Raw genomic sequence first — 21,079 nt, forward strand, 5'->3', positions numbered from 1 at the left:
TGTAGGTCAGACCACGGTGAGGCAGTAACATGACATTTGGTGGTTTCTTGAATTTCCCAGCATCAAATGCTGGACAGAGTAAATTGCACTATTTAATATGTCTGGAGGCTGGGTGAGTCAAAATAAGGAAGCCTTCAGACATTTCTGAAAATATTTCTGGAGGCATTAGATACATGTAGTTTTTCGAATAGCTAGCACATCTGGCAAGGTGCTAATGGCTGTGATAAGTTACTAATGTGTACCGTAGAGCCCCAAGTGGCACAGTCCTAAGCTCTCGCCACCCTGAAGTTTGCGGGTTCAATTCCCGCTTGGTTTAGGTAGCCGGCTCAAGGTTGACTCAGCCTTCTATCCTTCCGAGGTCGGCAAAATGAGTACCCAGCTTGGAAAGTAAACGATGACTTGGTAAACTCCTGGTCTGCTAAGCAAACGTCACGATGTGATGCCAGTCATGACTCGGTGCTTGCACCAAGGGACTTTACCTTTCTGTAAATTACTGGAAAATTCGATGAGAGTTCAGGACGCCTTTCTTGATCGTTTGAACATTACATGTTATAGTCACTCATTACTTCAGAAAGGTTGTTGATTATTATTCCAATTGACAGATTTATAGTCAGGAAGGAATTTGGCTTCTACCTCATTGGGGTCTTTTGCCCCCCTCTGGATCAGCATTGAGGGTACACTGAACTGGATGGACATGTGTCCTTTTTCAGCCTAACATACTATGTTACTATGTTTATGTTACTGTCACTGAGTTCATGCTGCTCACACCACGGGCATGAACCCGGAACAAGTATGTCCACTGCTCCCGTATATACACAAAAGGGGAGAAATCTGTCAGTCAACATGTGCATTGAACTCGATCCAATCTCCTTTGTTGGCATGTTACTTCAAGAAATAATCAATGTTGATGAATCCTTGTGCATCAGATACGAGTCCTTTCTATGGGGAGTCACCACTCATCTGCATCCACGTTTATAGCTGGGAAAGAGAAATTGGGGCCCTTTGTTACAGTAAGCGTCCGGGATGTCACAGCTCCACTTATAATACTTTTATGACTTGTCAAAAATGGGGTACTCCTATAAATCTAAGTACGTAGCAAGTATTTCCCAACATGACCAGTTTTATCCAACAGCCGAGCGCCCACTCCACCTGGCACTGGAAACCCATGCTAGGCATCTGATGCAGCGCAGTGAAAAGGTGATTGTCAAAAGGCCTATGAGCAGTCGTTAGGGGGTTAAATAAAGAAAATCCCACAAAATCACTTGTTCTTAGACAATTTTTTCACTTGTGCAATACACAACAAAAAAGGGGGAAATATGGCCTTTTAGGTGCTCTTTGACAGGACCACACTCCTAGCCTCCTTGGGCAGAAGATCCTAGTGGTGTTCACATCCAAATTTGTAATGCCTCGAATACATTTACCATTTCCTTATTTGCCAACATTGCAACGCCTGTGGAGACCTCAACTAAAGATCCATTTACACGAGACGATTGTAGCTCAAAATTCGCTCAAACGAACGTAAGGGCGCGCTAATAGTTATGTCTAAATGCGATCCATTAGCACTTCCCATTCGCCGCTCAGTTTCAGCCTGCATAACAGTCATCGCTGGTTCGCTCACTTCTCGTTACGTCTAAACGCTCCCTGCTCAGTGTGTAACACAGGAATGTGAAGCGCTGAGCGAGAAGTCAGCAATTCTCAGCGATGATCTGCATGTCCAAACATTCTGCACAATAGAGAACTAATTATCGTTATGTCACTCGCTTGTTCAAACAACAATTGGTTCGTGTAAAAGATGCAGGTACTCATCAAGAAAATCGCACCATGCTCTATTTCTCTGCGTACCACGCAGCGCAAGTCCTATACTTTTGTTTGGGTGCGTATACAAATGTTGTCCATACGCAATACATTGTATATGGGCGTCGATTCATATGAGACAGCACAGGGAATTATTTCAGAAAAAGACAAAGTCACACTGCGCATGACCGCGTGCGTGAGATACATGGTTATGATACGTGAGGTACTGCGTGCGTGAGATACATGGTCATGCGCAGTGCACTCACTGCCGGCTCACGCAGACCAGTAAAATGCTGTAGGACTCCTGCAGCGGTTTACGGATACGGTCGTGTGAATGAGGACCTGTGACACCATGATATCAGGTTTCTATAGTAAACCGCTGTATTTGCATCTGTGTAATCAGTATTCATGGAGTCAGGCTGATCTAGGTCATGGCAATGCTTTACACAGATCAATCTTCATGTCACTAGTACACAAGAGGAGAATTGGATGTGAATATAGTTTCTGCAGTCGCAAAGGTGTTAAATAATATATGTAATTCACACGTTGTAAGTAATTAGTAACAAAAGTCATCTTTCTATACACATTTCTGTCAGTGATTATAAGTGCAAGTTCGTTGCCAGACTACAGTCCCCAATCTATCACTGGTGACACACAGTGGTTTTGGCACCCAAGGCAAATATGTAAAATTGTGTCACAGGTTCTAGTCTGCACTTATGAAAATGGTATAACCACCTCATACTGGTAACTCTGCTTATTGCCAATGTATGCCCAAAATGTGAAGAAGCATACAAATTGGTATTTTGTAATTTATTTTTATATACCCGATATGCTAGTTATTAATTAGCTCTTGATATAGCTATAACGTTTGCTATGGACTAGCAGTAGTAAACTGCTGGCATCCAGTTGAGGCAAAATGAGAACCTGCTGACACCAACAGCATGGAGTCAGAAAGCAATTACTGGTTGATGATGCCTTCCTGGCAGTCTTGTCAGTCTTAATTTTGCTGTGGGCTGTGTGAAGCCACAATATTTCCCCATCAATATTCAATTTTAAGCATTAAAAACTGCAAAAGTCCACGATACATGAGATAGTTCATTTCTCAGAAACCATAAAGCCTAGGGAAATGATTAGTATACTGAGGAGAATCTACCTCACCTCTGTATGTATATATTAAGTAGAATCTACCTCACCTCTGTGTGTATATACCGAGGAGAATCTACCTCACCTCTATGTGTATATACCGAGGAGACTCTACCTCACCTCTGTGTGTATATACCAAGGAGACTCTACCTCACCTCTGTGTGTATATACCGAGGACAATCTACCTCACCTCTGTGTGTATATACCGAGGAGAATCTACCTCACCTCTGTGTGTATATACCGAGGAGAATCTACCTCACCTCTGTGTGTAAATACCGAGGAGAATCTACCTCACCTCTGTGTGTATATACCGAGGACAATCTACCTCACCTCTGTGTGTAAATACCGAGGACAATCTACCTCACCTCTGTGTGTATATACCGAGGACAATCTACCTCACCTCTGTGTGTATATACCGAGGACAATCTACCTCACCTCTGTGTGTATATTCCGAGGACAATCTACCTCACCTCTGTGTGTATATACTGTGGAGAATCTACCTCACCTCTTTGTGTATATACAGAGGAGAATCTACCTCATCTCTGTGTGTATATACTGAGGAGAACCTACCTCACCTCTGTGTGTATATACTGAGGAGAATCTACCTCACCTCTGTGTGTATATACTGAGGAGAATCTACCTCACCTCTGTGTGTATATACTGAGGAGAATCTACCGCACCTTTACTTGTATATACTGAGGAGAATATACCTCACCTCTTTATGTATATACTGAGGAGAATATAACTCTCCTCTATGTGCATATACTGAGAAGAATCTACCACACCTCTATGTGCATATACTGAGGACAATGAAACGTTCCTCTAAGTGTATATACTGAGGTGAATCTACCTCACCTCTATGTGTATATACTGAGGAGAATCTACCTCACCTCTATGTGTATATACTGAGGAGAATCTACCTCACCTCTATGTGCATATACTGAGGACAATCAAACGCTCCTCTATGTGTATATACTGAGGTGAGCCTACCTCACCTCTTTGTGTATATACTGAGGAGAATCTACCAGAATTGCTTTAATTTGGCAAAAAAGGTAGCATCTTGACAGTTTTGCTGTACTTGTGTGAAAACAAATTGGCACAACTGGTACGTCGGCCTTTACCGCAAAGACTAGATTTACTGTACTTATTTATAGCAAAACTCACAGTCTCACCATTAAAAAGCTAAGGCTGGTTTCACTGGAGCGTAAGCGTCTTTACACGCGTTTTTGAGGAATGAGAGTTGCGTATCTGAGCGTGTAAGTGCGCCTTTTACTGTACATGCAAAAAATATGCGCCGACGCTCCCAGCCAAATTCTTTAATGTCTACCAAATGTGTTCTTTTCCTGCACAAATTTGTAGGACAATAGAGTATGCTGGGGTTTTTTTTGTGACGCGATTGTGTAAGCAAGATACAAACTTGTAAACGAACCCATTGAGATCAATAGGTTCTATTTTCTGTGTATTGCACGTGCAAAAAAGTCCTGCGCAAATACATGTACAAATACGCTTGTGTGAATCTGGCCTAAATGTTTGTAAGTGAACAAAAGCTACAGTTGTTGTTAGAGAAAAAGTAGAGCGTGGTTTCTCTGTTCTTGAGAATTTTGTGAACGACAAGGAAATATTTCAAGAGTAACACGAAATCTGGAAAACAAAGATGGAGAACAAAGGATCTTTGAGGAAGAATTCTGAAGCATGACGCATTATGTAATCACTTAATAGGTACTTTGCATTTCCAATATTTTTATGAATACAACAGGCAGGCTTGGTCAAACAAAACACAACAATGTTACAGAGCCTAAAGGGAATGAGGAAATAAAGCGATTTTTCATTAGAACTACAGGCTTGAGAATCAAAATGAGATGAGATCTTGAAAGATAAAATGGCAAAAAAGCCTACAAACAGACTGGAACTTTCTGTAACAATTCCAACACAAGCAAAACAAGTCTTTAATAACAAGTGGTCACTTTTTAATTTCAATTCCATTTGCACTGAGAGCCTTTTATACATAATAGGCATGTCGGTGGTTTAGAGAAAACATGTTTCCTTAACTATTTGAACCATGGGAGCACTGTAACTAATTATTAACCACTTAACGACACGGAATGCAGTTACGTTCTGTGCGTTCAGGGTCTGTAGCAGGGGAATCAGGAGCCAATTCCACTTCATACAGTGCGGGCTGTTTCTTACAGCTGACACCCGCTGGCAACAGCTGCGATCAGCGTCAACAATGCACAAGGCAGTAAGCCCTTTAAATCCTGCTGTCAGTTCTGACAGTGGCATTTAAATCCCTCGATTAAAGTTCAGGGGTCTCAAGTGGGGAGGAAAACCAGAAAATGAAAGAAAAAAAGGTGGTCCTTAAGGGGTTAAAAAGGCAGTACAACCTCCTAGTTCCGCTCATACTATTCACCACTTACATACTCAGCCCATCTGTAGTAGCCTTGGCTATGTGTAGATCTACTTCATTTAACTTTGAGAGCACGGATTAAGTTGTGGGGTTTTCAATTCCATAATGTAAATCCACAGCACAAATTGACATACTGCAGATTTAAAATCCGGCGTGCAGGTCAATATACGCTGTGGATTTTCTTTACGGCATGTAGATGGTGTGGTATATTGATGCAGTATCAACCAGCTGCCATTCAGGATACTAGGAAAGTTGAACTGAGATCCTCAGCCCTCATCTCCCTCCTCCCTCACAACTGCAGGCCTTTTAGGACCATGTGGCCTTAGGAAGTTCTTTGTTCGGAAAGCAATAAAGTTAAGGCAGTAACAGGGAGATGTTAATTAACCCCCCTGCCAGTGAGGTGTGACACCTCGAATGGTTCCAACAGCCTCCCTGGCTCCAAGATTTTTATTAAGGGAAAATCTCTTAATAAGGGTTATTCATCCTGTAAAGGTCCTAGCCAGATACGAATTATATTTTTGGAATTGGGTGGGCAGCTGAATGAAACGGATCTACACATGTTGCGGTACGGGCCCAGTATCACCTCCAAACGGCGTATTCATGTACCTGGTTATATTTAACACGTCATGCTTGATATCGCTGAATAGATAAAATCATGGCCAGAAACATGCTGGGCATATATTCCCGATTGGAAGATCTCCTGCGGAGATATGGCCAGGATGCAGAATTATGATTTTTCAGAGGTCATATGCATCAAAGCCACCTTATAACTTGGGGCTCAACGTACCCCTATTGTCAGACTTCGGAGATATGCTACGGCATCATAAGGCTCTCCCATTTGCTTCAGTGACTCCACACGAACAAAACCTTGGGCTGAATATCCCAAATCTGGTATCTTTCTGTATTATTTCCTTGTATCGTTTTAAGTACTGTCTTTTGTGTATGCTTGTAAACCTTACCTCCATTGTAAAAAATGTTTCCGTATATATTTGTATAGATATAAATATTTAGCACTACTAGTCTTTTTTAGAATTAATCTGCAATTTATTAGTCAAGCCTTGTCCATTTTAAAACAAACCATAACTCATTGAATGGCTGTGATTGGTTAATACAGCGCCGGCTTTCATTGGTTAACTCAGCACGGCATTAGCCAATCAGAGCATTAGCTTGCTGGAGGCGGGGTATTCAAGCCCCGCTTTCAGAAAACAATGCTTTGTCAGCGTGGAGGAGAGAGCGACACCCTGCAGCAGCGCCACAGATCATTGCAGAACGCCGCAAGAGGCGAGTATTGATTCTTTTTCTACAGGTAGTTAGTTTCCCCATTGAAATGCATTGAAACTAGAGATAAGCGAGCATACTCGCTAAGGCAAACTACTCGAGCGAGTAGTGCCTTATTCGAGTACCTGCCCGCTCGTCCCTAAAGATTCCGCTGCCGGCGCGGGTGAGCGGTGAGTTGCGGGAGTGAGCAGGGGGGGGAGAGAGTGAGAGAGAGATCTCCCCTCCGTTCTTCCCTGCTCTCCCCCGCCGGCAGCTGAATCTTTAGAGACGAGCGGGCAGGTACTCGAATAAGGCACTACTCGCTCGAGTAGTTTGCCTTAGCGAGTATGCTCGCTCATCTCTAATTGGAACGCATTAATAGCATTTTTAATGCATTTCAATGGGGAAAAGTGCTTTGACATACGAGTTTTTTGCTTTACAAGCTCCGTCTCAGAGCGGATTAAACTTGTATGTCAAGGCATCACTGTATATTATAGCTTTAATATACTGAAGAATCGGCAGTCTCCTGACGGTCTCTGTTTACAAGTAGCCAGCAGATAAGTTTCATACTGGTCACGTGCCATACTCCTAGAATCATGGCTCCTATTGCTCAGCGGTGATGGCACGGCATTACAAATGACCACTGTAGCCAGTATGCTGCAGTCAAACAATGACCAGCGGACTGCTGCAGGAAACAAGAATACTAGTCCTTTTTCATGTTGTACAAATAGCTGTTTTCTTCTTTTTAAAGTTGGATAACTGCTTTAAACATATTTACTTCTTTAAGTGAGATATTTCCAACCCTGTAGGAAGGCTGATCTCATAAAACTCGTTATTCATTGCTTTGCAGAATGCCAACCATTACTCTTTATCACTCATATTGGCTGTCTAGAATGAAGCTTGTACATGAAATGTCATCTACGTAAAACATTAAACATGTCTTTAATGTGTGTTGCAAAATACAGAACATAAAAACACTCAAAAATACAAAACCACTTCACATGCACAGCTATTCTAAGAAACCTAGAAAACAGGAAATAAATGGGAACAAATAAATGGTAGCAAATCAGATAAAAAGGTTAAAGCTTTGCATGTATCGAGACTGTGAAAAGTTGAAATAATATTATTGGTATAAGTGGAAGAATTATAACAAAACTCCAAAAGTCAACTAATTCAATATAGGTAAACAAGGTCATTTCTTGATTGGGAGTTTTAAATCATCAAGTCTGCATCAATATGTACTGCGATTGTTCTCAGAAAGAGAAACCAAGTCATCTTGTAGGTATGATACCTTTTAATGGCTAACAAAAATACACGATGTTAATGCGAGCTTTCGGGGGGTTATCGACTCTTCATCAGGCTGATGAAACTGGTTTGGATGGGGCACAAATATAACACAAATGCAGAGACTACACCCCTCTTGATCTAAATAAATGTTCACACACAGGTACCAAACGTTTCTTCAATATGTACTTAGACTGTTGTGTCTGCTGTTAGGTAAGCAGTCAGAACCTTAAGGGCCCACTGACAGGGCGTATCAGTGTTCCACCCAACACCCATAGGCAGAGGATATTACATGTCCAATTCTGATCTGTCTTACAGACCGGAAAAGAATATGCTGCCACCATTCTTATACGGACCGTCGGTCCATGTAAAAAAACCGATCGCCTGAATAGCCTTATTAGCTGTAATGAGTCCAAAGGCTGTTCATAAATTACACAGACAGCACCAGGGAGGTCAGAGTTCCCATTTAGTTGGAGTCAGTAGAAAATTACGGGCTCCAACTCTGGCTCATAAAAAAATAATTATACATACACAAGTATTTTAATATAAATATTGTATAATTAATTCAATGCAGAATTTATTGAATATTTCCATTCATAGAAATTTAGGAATGTCTTGAAATGTCCTATAAATATATGTTCTATTTACCTAAGCCCCTATTTATCAAAAACATTGATAACTAGGATGTGGAAACAGCAATAGAAAAGCAGTTATTGTCTTTCCTCTCCATTAGATTAAGTATTCTTCTGCTGCTTCCTCAAGGCTTTTAGTTGAGATGAATCTGCGCTGCACTATTTGTACATTTGCAGGGCAAGTTGTATATTTCAACAGCACCATTTAAGTGGGGTGAAATGAAAAAAAAAATGCAATTGCACCATCTTTTTGGGGGTGGTCATTTTTTGCAGCATTCATGGTGCAATAAAAATTACATGTAAATGTAATTCTTTGGGTCAGTGAGATTATGGCGATACTAACTTTATATAGCTTTCTATCATTTTCTGAGATGCATAACATTTTACTTTTTTGTCAACTGGGCTGTATGAGGGCTCATATTTTTATAGCTGTAGTCTTCATTAGTACCATTTGAGACACATACATCTTTTTTGTTGCTCTTTAGTAAATATTTTGGGAACAAGGGTAACCAAAAGCCTGCAATTTTGGCATTCTGTACTTTTATTTCACAGTGTTTACCATACAGCATAAATAGAGTGACATTTTACTAACATGCTATACCAAAAATTTTGAATTTTTTTAATGGGAAAAATTGGCAAAATGTTTAAACTTTTAATCTCTTTATTTTTTTTTGTTTTGTTTTAAAAATGCTATTAAACCTTTCTCTACATTTTTTTAGTCCCCATCAGAGACTTGAACTTGCTATCACTTGATAGCTTGTACTATATACTGTAATACTTCAGTATTGCAGTATATAGTAATTTTCAGTGTTGCCTATTAAGCCTTGGGCATATCTTAATGGAAATACAAGCATGGGAACCCTGTGAGCATTCATTAGTCTCTAAGTTGTTATGCTAATCCATGGTCAACCCGCGTTTGTATTCCCCCATCTCTGACTGTTTAGACATGCCATAAGTTTTGACCATGACATCTAAAAGTTAAAGGAATCTTCCAGGCAAATACTTTTGGGACCCTGACTGATCAGCTGATCAGGTGCCCTTTGTCGGCACCGCTACACACAAGGGTACGGAACAGAAGCTGATGCTCAGAACCCCTGTAGTGGCTGACACTTGTAACTCAAGCCCAAGCAGTGGACCCCAGACGATCAACTATTGATGAGCTATTCCAAGGATAGGTCATCAGTAGTATTTCTCTAGAAAAACTCTTTAACTGTCACGATCCAATCTGACGCCAATCATGGCACTTACTCCCAAGTCTGCTCTGTATACTCCTCACGACATAAATTTACGTGATGCGGTAGAGGAACTGGGTAACATTTGTATGTCAAGACCATTACTTTTCAAATCCTTGTAAAATATTATGCTTGAGTGCACACAAAGGACTAAAAGTCTACTGATACATCTTTCTGGAGCATTTATTCTTGGAGCTCTGTTGTCTGCTATTCCTCTTGGATATGAATGGATAAAGTGACAACTCCAGTATCAGCATTCCCCCTGTAAATGGTAAGCATCCCTAAACACTGTCCAATTAGAGAAACCTGATATCTGAACTTCTGTTTTCTGTGTATTGTTGGACAAAAATATAATGCAGAAGCTCCAATACTACAAGGTCTTACAAAAACAGGAAGTAAACTATTTTTGCGGAACTGATATGTCTAGACCTTCCTTGCAGTAGGTATATTTGGCAACATTAACAAAATACATGTTAATTAGGCTAAACTATCACATTCTCTGAAGATATGGACTTGTATAGTACCCTTCGTATTTGTGTAAGGAAAACAATACAGAATTGTATTTTCCAGGAGGCGGAAATAGTCCATGCCTACATAATATAGTACTTCATGATTCAATATACAACATTAGGTAGGTATATTATGTTTATAGAAAAGTGAAAAAACATCATAACAATATTAACAACACTTACTATGATATCCTGTTCTTTATTCCGTCTCATATAAACCAAAAAGGATGGAAAACAATATAGTAAACCTTCAATATGTAATCTAGGCATTAGCAATTCTGTGTCTCCTTACTTTTTGGGGACCAGTCAGGAAGTGTACAACAAATAACAGATTAAAGTTACAACTGAACTAACTAGAAGTCGTCCTGTTGCCATGACAAAAAAGTACCGCCATTTTTCAAACTTCAAGTTCCTTTTTTTTCACAGTACAAAACCCATGACTACATTATAGGGTCAAAACACTACAAGAGTCGCTTGAAGAACTTGGAAAGTAGTCTCCACATGAGGATGTAAGAAACTTTTTCTATTTTGTTAGGGTACTTAAATAAAGAAATCATATATCCAAGCTCATAAGAAATGACACCTCTGTGCATCACACAAACTAGATGCTTAAGAAAAAAAATACATATTGCAAATCCAACAGGTATTTGACTACAAGATCCAAGGCTTATGGTCATTTTCTGATGCATAAGTGCCACAGATGTGCAGCAGGTTCGAAGCAGATCCTAAGAACTTCAATGGGACTAAGGCCTCGTTCACACAAGTGACAAAGTTGCGCGATTGTAACGTGTTGCGACAATGCTACATATCGCATGTATGTAAAGCCCATGCTTTCCTATGGGTTAATTTACACATGTGATGTTTTGTAGCATGCGACAACCCGACACAAAAACCTTGCGGGTCCTGAGATATGCACACGACTCGTGAGGTTTTGTAGCCCATGTTTCCCTATGGAGCCTTCCTCTCTGTTGCATCGCATCACACGAAAACGCAATTTTTGTGCAGTGCTATGCAACTCTGACAGTAGGAAATCCTACTGTCAAAGCCATAACCTAAGCCCTAGCTGCAGGAAAAAATAATTTTTAAAAGTATACATCGCCTTAGAAGAGCTGTCAGCCCGGCCGCATCTTCTCCCCGGTCCCTGGCACTGTTATTCAGCGTCTCTTCTGGCTGGGGATTGAAAAATTCCCACCTCCTGGAAGTGCTGCCTCTGACTGGCTGATGCTTAGCCAATCACAGCCAGCGCTCGATGAACCAATCACAGCCACTCATTGAGCAGTGGCTCGGATTGGCTAAGCATCAGCCAATCACAGCCAGGGCTTCCAGGAGGCGGGGATTTTTCCATCCCCATCCAGAAGACATGAAGAAGACCAGTGATGGGGATGGGAGGATGCTCCAGCGGAGCCCCGGACAGTGATTCTAAGGTGATGTATACTTATTTGTTTTTGCAGCTAGGGCTTATTTTTAACCAAAACAAGTGGCATAACATTACTTCCGCTGTGACATTTTTCCTACAGCAGCACTAAGGCCTCTTCCACATGGGCGACAGCGATATCGCTGCTACAAAATCGCAGCTATGTACACACGGTTGTTGCGTCAGTGATGCTTTTTTCTTAAGAAAAATGTAGCATTGCATGACTGCTACCCACGATTTTATAGCGAGAAGGTTAATGGGACTTTCTAATGTTAAAATCGCATTCCACGAAAATCGCAAGTTCGTGTTATGTGATGCGATAAAAAAGGGGGCTCCATAGGGAAACATGGGCTACAAAACACAGCAAATCGAGGCTGTTTAGAGCATGCCGCGATTTTGTAGTCTCGCAATGCAGCAGGCTACAAAACATCGCTAATGTGAAAGAACCCATAGGAAATCATGGGCTTCACATACATGCAATTTGTCGCATTGCTACAAAATCGTGCGATTTTGTAGCCTGTGTGAAACCAGCCTAAATCTGCCCAGAAAATTTAAATTGCATGTAAAACCCCATTCACAATAGAAGCTGACTGTTGTCAGATCTGACATGAACTTTATGTTAAAGGGAACCTGTTACCTGCCTAAAGCACTATAAACTAACTTATTGTGCTATTGGGTCAGGTGACAGGGAGCGGTATTTCTTATACATGCCCGCTTCCTGATTCCCATGGTGCCCACCTGCAAAGTCCACGCGCCAGCCAAAAATCTCTTTTTTAATAGTCCTGGGCATGTGAAAACAGCCTCGCATCACTTTGGGGGTGAAGGGAATCCCTGCCGTGGCAGAAGATCGCAGAGCTCTCCCATTGCTTTCAATATGGCTGGCGGTGCAGCCATCGGTCCCATTGAAAACAGTGGGGCTGCGATTGTTTCTCACATAGAGCGACAAGCAGAAAGACATCGCTAATGTGTATGAGCCCATTTAAGAGGATGGGGTTCAGATTTGTGCATCTCGCAACGCACAAATTTTGCGTGATTTTCTCACCAGTGTGAAGGCAGCCCAAGGCTACTTACACACGGGCGGGAACGATACCACCGCAAGAAAATCACGACAATATCGCATTCTTGTACTTGGAATGTTTAAGCATCAGTGATGCTTTTTCCTTTAAATAATTTCGCATCAATGCCGCGCACGATTTTCTTGAGCGCAAGACAATTCACAGGATTATGCACTGGGAATTGGGTTCAATCCTCTGCTTATTGCACACGTATATTTTGCATGCACAAAAACATGTGCAAATATGGTCATGGGAAGAAGCCCGAAAACTGAGTTCGTCATCCTCTCAGCTCTGTTTACCTCACACAGCTGAAGCGTATGTGCCATACGGACTTGTATACATTACCCCATGCATTAGCCCTTCCCATGGGCCTATTTGCAAGGGCAAAATTTGTGCGTGCAATACACAGAAAATACAACCCCCCGATTTCAATGGGTTCCTTCCCACCTCTTCTTTTTGAATACGCATTTTGTGCGGGCAAAATAAACGCAGCATGCTCTACTTTTATGTGTATTTGCGCACCAAAAGCCCCCACTGAAGTCTACGGGGGTAGGCAATTAATGCGCAAAATAATAGTGTGCATGTAATGTACAAGGAGATACGCAGTACGCTGTGCAATTCAAAAAAAGAAAAAAAAACACATCTTGAACTCATTAGGCTTAATAGCCATTTAAATCGTCTGCCATGCGAAAATGAACATGCCCTGCAAGTGCAAAACGTGCAGTAAAATACATCAACATGCACGCAAAAAGGACTCGTTCATGGTGCAAATATATTGCGCTTATTTGCATGTTGCTGCGCATACACTCGTGTGAAGGAGCTTATTAAGACAACCATATATGCGAGAGCGCTTGCCACAGTGCAACATATTTGCGCTATAAACAAGGTTGGATACAGTTGATTTGCGAGCGTGCCTGTGTATAGTACTGTAGTTTTTGTGCCCGTTCACAGGTGCACGCGACACACCCTTTCCATGGAAGAAACCGCTAATTAGCATAATGAGGTCCAGATATGGAGCCTTTGCTGCGCAAAACGCAATAAAATAGGGCACATTCTACTTTTTCCCACACGCGAGATGCGTGCACAAAACACGCTGAGTTCGAATCCATTGACATCAATTGGCTTTATTCTCAAGGTTTTGTTTTACGCGAGAAAACATGCACAAATACGGTGATGTGAAGAAGCCCCTTCCAGAAATGTACGCATTACCCTTTGCACACAGCGCTGGGGGAAGGAGGGATTTGGGGCTCATCATCCTCTACATTTCATGGAATCCAGCTAAAGGACAGTATATGAGCTTATATAATACCCGTCTGATGTATACATTACCAGCACACAGGGCGGTCTGGGAGAGGATGGGGTGAAGAGGAAAACAGCTTCATCCTCTCAGCTGCAGTACATGTGTACATGTTTGGGTTTACCTCACACTGTGTCGGTACATATGTACATGTATGTGTTTACCTTACACGATTGCAGTACACATGTACATGTATGTGTTTGCCTCACACCATGTTGGTATATATGTACATGTATGTGATTATTACCTCACACAGCTGCAGTACATGTGTTTACCTCACGCCGTTGCGATATATATGTACATGGATGTGTTTACCTTACACGATTGCAGTACATATGTATGTGTTTACCTCACACCGTTGCGGTATATATGTACATGTATGCGTTTACCTCACACGACTGCAGTACATATGTACATGTATGTGCTTACCTCACACATCTGCAGTATATATGTACATGTATGTGTTTACCTCACACCATTGCGGTATATATGTACATGTATGCGTTTACCTCTCACGACTGCAGTACATATGTACATGTATGTGCTTACCTCACACATCTGCAGTATATATGTACATGTATGTGTTTACCTCACACCGTTGCGGTATATATGTACATGTATGCGTTTACCTCTCACGACTGCAGTACATATGTACATGTATGTGCTTACCTCACACATCTGCAGTATATATGTACATGTATGTGATTACCTCACACCGTTGCGGTATATATGTACATGTATGTGTTTACCTTACACGATTGCAGTACATGTGTATGTGTTTACCTCACACCGTTGCGATGTATATGTTTGTGTTTACCTCACACAGCTGCAGTATATATGTACATGTATGTGTTTACCTCACACTGTTGCGGTATATATGTATATGTTTGTGCTTACCTCTCACAGCTGCAGTACATATGTACATGTATGTATCTACCTCACACAGCTGCAGTACATATGTACATGTGTTTACCTTACACTGTGGTGGTATATATGTACATGTCTGTGTTTACCTCACACAGCTGTAGTACATATGTACATGTATGTATTTACCTCACACCGTTGTGGTATATATGTAAATGTATGTGCTTACCTCACACATCTGCAGTATATATGTACGTTTGTGTTTACCTCACCCCGTGACGGTACAAATGTACGTTTGCGTTTACCTCCCACAGCTGCAGTACATGTGCACATATATGTGTTTACCTCACACCGTTGCGGTATATATGTACATGTATGTGTTTACCTCACAACGTTGCGGTATATATGTATATGTTTGTGTTTACCTCACACCGTTGCGGTATATATGTATATGTTTGTGTTTACCTCACACAGCTGCAGTACATATGTACATGTGTTTACCTCACATCCTTGTGGTATATATGTACATGTATGTGTTTACCTCACACGGCTGCATTATATAGGTTCATGTATGTGTTTGCATCACATAGCTGCAGTATATATGTATATGTGCCATACAGACTTGTGGACATTACCTCATGCATTAGTTCGGGGAAGACAGGGACACAAGATGAAACCTGGCCTTGTTTTCCTCTCAGTATTGTTGCCCTCACACAGTTCAGCATGCATGAGCTTATATCATATCTGTCAGTAGATTTACATGTTATCAGGTACATGCCGGGAGCTACAGAAGGGCCCCCTGTCCACGGCCGTTGTGGAATATCGCTAGTGATATTCCGCCGCAGGGGCCGCTGTCAGTTCTCCGTGGTGAACCTATCTGACAAATAGGCTCACCGCAGAGAATCGTGGCATTACACAATTTAAATCCCGCAAGTGGAGAATCGCTATGATTCTGCGCTCGTGAACGCCACGGCTGCGCTTTCCATAGCAACGCTATGTAAAGCGTTCACTACGTTACCCGTGGCCAGATTATAGCCGCGGGTAACGTAATGAACAAGCGCCCGTGGACAGGCAGCCAAAGGAGGACAGCTGAGCCCATCATGGCCTCCTGGATGTACTTCATAAACACCGCACCTATATACTGCACAGTACAGGAGCTTATGTAAAATATATACTGCAGGGATGTAAACAGGGAGGTGTGGGGAAGGAAGGACTGGTAGAAAACTGAGCGTGTCATCCTCTCATCTACCTCCCACAGTACAGCTAGGTAAGTACATGTGCCATATAGGTATGTACACATTCCTCTCAGGACGGAAGGCCCACCCGCTGCTCATTCCTACCTCCCACAGTACAGCTAGGTAAGTACATGTGCCATATAGGTATGTACACATTCCTCGGAGGATGGAAGGCCCACCCACTGCTCATTCCTACCTCCCACAGTACAGCTAGGTAAGTACATGTGCCATATAGGTATGTACACATTCCTCTCAGGACGGAAGGCCTACCCGCTGCTCATTCCTACCTGCCACAGTACAGCTAGGTAAGTACATGTGCCATATAGGTATGTACACATTCCTCTGAGGATGGAAAGCCTACCCGCTGCTCATTCCCTCCTCTCTCTCTTCACTTTATACAATGCAGTTGCATATGTCTACCAGATGTGTCTGACGGCTTCTTCACACCGCCATGTTTGTGCGCATAAAACATATGTGCGCTAAAGAGAGAATAGCGCCCACTGATTTCAGCTGGGTTCGCTCTCATGAGCGCATTTTACTGGCGTGTAAATCAACCTCATCAGCCTCGTTTTTACACATCTGCCTGCGTGAAGCTGCCCTTAGGGCTCCATCAAACGAACGTATGGGCAAATATGCTCAGCTCAGGGTATCTGCACAGTGAACAAGGTTGATTTGCGTTTGCATCGCACTGTAATTAGGTGGCACACAGTGCCTGTTCATACGCACACGTGCCAACCCCCGCCCTGATTTAAAAGGCCATTGAGCCTAATGAGGTCCAGATGTATTTTTCCCCTGTGGTTTTGCGCAGTGCCTGACGCATCCCCTTGCATACTGCGCTCACATTTGCGCACCTCCTATAGACTTTATAGGGGTCATTTGGTGGTGGAAAAATAACTGTCACGTGCAATGTGCGGCGCAAATACGGCTCTGCGACGGAACGTTTAGGGCTCCTTCAGATGAGCGCGTTTAACTCTGTTTTTGCGGACGGGAAAATCCTGTGCGCATAACAGAGAGAATATAACCCTTTGACTTCGATGGGTTCGTTCTATAAAAATAGGACTTGTTCTATTTTTGTAGGTATTTGCGCACCAAAGATCCGCATAGAGGTCTATAGGAGGTCCGCAAACATGTACATCTGTATGCGCTAAACGCTGCGCATACCTGTGATCACTGGCCCCTCGTTAGGCTAATTAGCCATTAAAATCCGGGTGGGCTGATTCCCCCGCCCGTGTAAGTACGTGCAATGCCAGCGCAAATATGTGCGTAAAATATACTTGCTCACTGCACAGGAGTGAGTATACTGCCAAACTGAACGAGCCCCCACAGACCTATACATTACCCTACGCACTTCAGGAATAAAGGGAGCCGCCATGCCCTCCTGTTTACCTCCCACATCCCTGCGCTCACATAAATAGGAGCCGTCACACTGGGAGGTCTGGGCAGGAGGGGCTGGGCGCAAACACCGCCTTCCCTGTCACTTGTGTTTACCTCCCGCACAGCAGCATGTCTGCCTGCTTCTAGATTATGGAGGTGCGCCTATGGGAAGCAGGGAAGCCGTCCTCCCTCCTCCTAGACGACACCTCCATACAGCCCAGCACACTACCATGTGCACAGGGGCGCTGCGGGGAGGGCGGGGCGCTGCGGAGGGGGCGGGGCCGGCAGCCAGCGGCTCCGCCTCTCTGTTTACATCAGGGCTGAATTTTATCTGCGCAACATGAGCTGGAATGCGGACATAGCGGAGTGCGGCGGAGCCCGGGGTCAGCGGGCAGCCATCCCGTCCCAGCACACACGGCACGGCCGCCTGCTGACACCCTGACCCCGCACTACCTGCCCCGGCTCACTAGCGGCGGCGCTGCGCACCTTGGTCAAGCTAGAAATCAACGCGCTGAGGGGCGTGCGCCCCGTAAACAGCAAGTGCGAAGTGCGCAAGCCACAGCGCGGCAGATACGCAGTATCCTGCGCACTGCCAGAGCGTGTCCTCCCCGCGCCCCAATGGGCAACAGTCGCAGGCTGCTAAACAAATGGCGCTGATTAGCGCTATTACTAATCACTCAGCACATACAAGTGCCCCCTATGACTCACCGTGAAGGAGCCTCTGTCCAGAGTGGCAGTGCCACGCAGCTGGGTGTGCCAGGGGATGTGGGCGCAGGATGACAGAGGTGAGCACTGCAGGTGGCTGCTGCTTCCTCCTCCATGTGTTGTGCTGGAAGTGGCTGCTCCTCCCTCCTCTGTTGCTGGATGGGGATCCTGCTGCTTCTCCCTCTGCCGTCCAATAACACGCTGCGCTGCTCCTCGCCCTCCATCACTGCGATGAATGGAAGTTTGCTGTCACTTCTCCTTTTTTCTGTGTCAGTCGAGAAAGTTGTCCGCCCTTCGCATGAAGTTGGAGTGCGCGCCTGCTGGTCCTCGGAGCTCCGTCCTCTGTCCCCTGCCGTAGCCTGTGGCTCCTCTCTGCCTTCCTCCCCGAGGTGGTTACATTATATCATGTCCATCATGTGACACCGCAGGCTGCTCTCAATGGAAACTTAAAGGGGCCCCACGTGACTGCAGAAGCAGCAAACAGGATACGCAGTAGCAGCAGCAGCAGCATCAGCACCCTGGCCGTCATCCCTGCAGCATCCCCCACACCAGGGGCTACAGGATGAGCGACTCACTAGGCTGCGATGACACACAAGTGTTTGGAGCCTTCCATACCAACTGCTGGGCGTCCGGAGCGTGACTCAGCATTAGAGCCGGCCTAAGAATAGCTTCATGTCTGCCTCTTGCAGTAGATGTTAGTACGCCCTCTAAAGTGCTATTAAACCCAAAGGTGTACATTTAGTCCAGGCTTGCACGTCCGTATCATAACACGCGGCGTAAAAAATAACAGCGTTTTACCGGCATACGGAACTGCATATTGTCGCGTTTTTGCTCATGTTTGTGCGTATTTTACGCATATCGTCCTGCGCTGCTTCCTTGTTTCTTTTTTATAAATTTCCTTTTCATGTCTCCTAGCAGCATGCTTAAAAAAACACCGCACATACGCAATGTAATTGCCTATGCACTGCGTTACATGCGCACCCATTGGGAATACTAGGGCTCTTATGCGCGTAATACGTGGTAAAATACAACATGCGTTCATTTTTCCGCACGGAACATACGCAATAAATATACGCAAGTGAGAATGGAACAGTGAAACTCAATGTACTTTGATTTAGGCTGGATTCACACAGGCATCAAAATCGCATGAGATTTGTGTGTTGCAAGACAAATATGAACCCCATTCATACACATGAGTGATGTTTTCCTGCATGGCACCACGGTGCGATGATATGCAGGAAATAAATCGTGGCATGTTCTATCTTTCTGCACATGCTAGGTGCACACGATGCGAGGTCTCCCATTGAAAGTGGAAAAACTCCACAATCCTCTGCCGCGGCTGTGACAGCTGTGGCAAAAGATTGCTTCTTCCCCGAAGTGATACGAGGCTGTTTTGCCATGAAAACGCCTTGCATACTCGGTGAATTTCCATGGATGGCGAGCACGATATGATGGCGGGATTCACGGCCACATATTGCACTTGCCCCTGTGAAGTTAACCATACCATGTATTATGCGTGCGTACTACATAATGCAAATATGCTCATGTGAGCCAGGCCTTAAAAAGAGCATTCACCAAAATCTCAGTAGCAAGGGCAACTGCACACGGGCACAACCGCATAAACGCTCACTATCGTGTGCTATAGTGCCCCTATCAGCATTTTTAGGGCTCCTGTTCACGGGCGAATTTTCACTGCGCTCCCCGCGGCGATAATCCGGCCACGGGGAATGCAGTGAACGCTTTCCATAGCGCTGCTATGGAAAGCGCAGCCCCCCTGTCCATGAGCGGAGAATCATAGCGATTCTCCGCTTGCAGCCGGCAATTCGCAGCATGCTGCAAATTGCCACGAGGCTATCTGTCAGATAGGCTCACCGCTGAGATCCGTCTACTGGCTCCTGCTCCCGGACGGCAGCTCCCGCGGCGGTATTTTGCAATGCCCGTGGACAGGCAGCCTTAACTGTACTTTTTGGCGTTGCTGGGAGCGCTCACACTGGCGCAGTCTCAGCAGCGCTATGTTTGAGTAGGCAGGGCAGCCTACTTAGTAGTCATGTCAGCTGACTTAGTAGCCGGGCCAGCCTGTGTAGTCCCAGATGTTATTGTTTAACCCCATAAAATCATGCAGTTCAGTGCCCGATTTCGGGCAGACGGAGGCCTTCGGTGCGCAACAGAATAGAGCATGTAGCATTTTTTCCCCAAGGCTCTAAATGCACGAAGAAAAAAAACGTGTGAAGGAACACATTTAAATCAATGGGTTCTATTTGCTGAATTTGGCAGCCACAAATACGCACGTAAATATGCTTGTGTGCGCCCGCCCTAAATGTAAGACTGTTTTAGGATAAAAACACCTATCTAAGCAGAGCTGCTGGGCATGAAGCGAGGAAATCTGCTTGACAGCTAGTGTGACAGCTACATTATCCTAACCAAAGTATTTGGATCACTATCGGTAGAATGGATCATGTCTTATTAGCATGCCATAGGTCCTAAACTACGCTACATAAGATGCAGACCCTCGAGTGTCAGCCAAAGTTTGTGATATACTGCACACTATTGGATATACAGGTAATGTCACTGAACACAACCAAAATGCATCGGACCGTCTGCAATGGTGCAAGGAGCGTCATCATTGGACAGCTGAGCAATGGAAGACCGTTCTAAGAAGTGATGAATCACACTACTTCATCTTCAAATTATATGGGTGTACCTGGGAGTGGAGGAGCCTGGGGAACGCCTTTTGCCTAGGTGTGTTGTACCAACGGTGAAGATTCTCTTATTATTATTGGCATGGTGCTGTGGACAATGTGGCAATACTCTGGGACTGGTTAGCCATACTTCCAACAAGACAACGCACCTTGTCACAAATCCAATGCGGTTTTACAATGT

The sequence above is a fragment of the Eleutherodactylus coqui genome, chromosome 2 (genome assembly GCF_035609145.1).
Source record: "Eleutherodactylus coqui strain aEleCoq1 chromosome 2, aEleCoq1.hap1, whole genome shotgun sequence".
Classification (NCBI taxonomy): Eukaryota; Metazoa; Chordata; class Amphibia; order Anura; family Eleutherodactylidae; genus Eleutherodactylus; species Eleutherodactylus coqui.